Below are 2,616 nucleotides of genomic sequence, written 5' to 3'. Positions count from 1 at the left end.
GATGCATGGAAAAGACAGTGTACAGGGTGCATGGAAAAGACAGTGTACAGGATGCATGGAAAAGACAGTGTTCAGGATGCATGGAAAAGACAGTGTACAGGGTGCATGGAAAAGACAGTGTACAGGATGCATGGAAAAGACAGTGTACAGGGTGCATGGAAAAGACAGTGTACAGGATGCATGGAAAAGACAGTGTACAGGATGCATGGAAAAGACAGTGTACAGGATGCATGGAAAAGACAGTGTACAGGATGCATGGAAAAGACAGTGTACAGGATGCATGGAAAAGACAGTGTTCAGGATGCATGGTGTAATGACGAAGAGGGTTAGTCAATTGGAAGATTATTATGCCGTTGTTTCCCTCCCAGTTGTACTTCTAGTCAATAGTTATAATGCATTACGACGCAGTTACAATACATTGTGAGACTTGTCATAAGCAGAGTGGGCCCTTATGACGCCCTTATAATGTCTCATAATGATGCTGAATGAACCTGGTATTTCTTCAGTCTTTGACCTCTGTTTCTCTCACAGGAAAACCCTTACATGTGCAACAACGAGTGTGACGCCTCCACAGATGAACTGGCCCACCCCCCGGAGCTCATGTTCGACTTCGAGGGACGCAACCCCACAACCTTCTGGCAATCCAGTTCATGGAATACGTTCCCCAAACCCCTGGAGGTCAACATCACGCTGTCCTGGAACAAAACTATCGAGCTGACGGACGACATCATCCTCACCTTCGAGTCTGGCCGCCCTGAGCAGATGCTTCTGGAGAAATCGTTAGACTACGGTAAAACCTGGACCCCTACCAGTTCTACGCTACCGACTGCCTCGATGCCTTCACCATGGAGCCCAAGACGGTCAACGAGCTGACCCAGCGAACCCTCCTTGACATCATCTGCACCGAGGACTACTCCCGAGGCTACGTGTGGAAGTATGATAAAACCGTCCGTTTCGAGATCAAGGATCGGTTCGCGCTGTTCGCCGGACCGCGGCTGCACAACATGGCATCGCTGTACGGTCAACTGGACACCACCAGGAACCTCCGGGACTTCTTCACGGTGACGGACCTGAGGATACGGCTGCTGAAACCGGCCACCGGGGCCACCATGGTAGATGAGAACAACCTGTCCCGATACTTCTACGCCATCTCTGATATCAAGGTGCAGGGCAGGTAAGAGAGACGGTTCCTTCCTTTTTATTAAAAAAGTTCCATTCCATTGAGTTCATAGATCTATTTTACTATAGAGAGACCTGTACCAACAAATGTTGTATTGTGTGCCGAAGTATTTGTGATTGCTTTACATGGATCTAGGAACAAAGTTAGTTTGTTTCATTGTATTTGGTTTGGCTGTGGTCAGGCTGCTCCAATCTACAGGTAATCTACAAAACAAACGAAACACCAAAATAAAGTTTCTTAGTAAGGCACTGAGCCGCCACGATCCACCAGAACAGCTTCAATGGCACCTTGGCAGAGATTCTAGGTATTTTATTAGGATCCCCATTAGCTGTTGCGAAGGTAGCAGCGACTCTTTCTGGGGTCCAACACAGAACATGACATAATATAGAACATTAATAGACAAGAACATTTCAAGGACAAAACTACATACATTTTAAAATGGCTCACATAGACTGCATAACAATACACACACAATATGGCCAAAAGTATGTGGACACCTTTTCAAATCAGTGGATTCAGCTATTTCAGCCACCCCGTTGCTGACAAGTGTATTAAATCGAGCACACAGACATGCAATCTCCATAGACAATCATTGGCAGTAGAATGGCCTTCACTGATGAGCTCAGTGACTGTCAATGGGTGCCACCTTTCCAACACGTCAGTTCATCAAATTTCTGCCCTGCTAGAGCTGCCACGGTCAACTGTAATTGCTGTTAATGGGAAGTGGAAACATCTAGAAGCAACAACAGCTCAGCCGAAGTGGTAGGCCACTCAAGCTCACAGAACAGGACCTCCAAGTTCTGAAGCATGTAACGCATAAAAACTCTCTGTCCTCGATTGTGACACACACTACCGAGTTCCAAACTGCCTCTTGAAGCAACTTCAGCACAATAAATGTTCGTTGGGAACTTCTTTAAAATTCGGTTGAGGAATAATGGTCTGGGGCTGTTTTTCATGGTTCAGGTTTGACCGCTTAGTTCCAGTGAAGGGAAATCTTGACACTACAGCATACAATGAAATTCTAGATGATTCTGTGCTTCCAATTTTTCGGCAACAGTTTGGGGAAGACCCTTTCCTGTTTCAGCATGACAATGCCCCCGTGCACAAAGCGAGGTCCATACAGAAATGGTTTGATGAGATCGGTGTGGAAGAACTTGACTGGCCTGCACAGAGCCCTGACCTCAACCCTATCAAGCACCTTTGGGATTCATTGGAACGCCGACTGCGAGCCAGGGCTTATCGCCCAACATCAGTGCCCGACCTCACTAATGCTCTTGTGGCTGAATGGAAGCAAGTCCCCACAGCAATGTTCCAACATCTAGTGGAAAAACTTCCCAGAAGAATGGAGGCTGTTATAGCAGCAAAGTGGGGACCAACTCCATATTAATGCCCATGATTTTGGAATGAGATGTTCGACAATCAGGTGTCCACATACT

At 46.7% G+C, this 2,616-nt stretch overlaps 1 pseudogene; it reads left to right on the top strand.

Annotated features, from left to right (window-relative positions):
* Positions 1–313: 313 nt before the first annotated feature.
* On the top strand, positions 314–1,174 carry LOC121842795 (annotated as a pseudogene).
* Positions 1,175–2,616: the final 1,442 nt, after the last annotated feature.

The sequence above is a fragment of the Oncorhynchus tshawytscha genome, unplaced genomic scaffold (assembly GCF_018296145.1).
Source record: "Oncorhynchus tshawytscha isolate Ot180627B unplaced genomic scaffold, Otsh_v2.0 Un_contig_10910_pilon_pilon, whole genome shotgun sequence".
In the NCBI taxonomy this organism is placed as follows: Eukaryota; Metazoa; Chordata; class Actinopteri; order Salmoniformes; family Salmonidae; genus Oncorhynchus; species Oncorhynchus tshawytscha.
The sequence above is the reverse complement of the archived record's forward strand: the minus strand, read 5'-3'. Positions and strand labels throughout refer to the sequence as shown.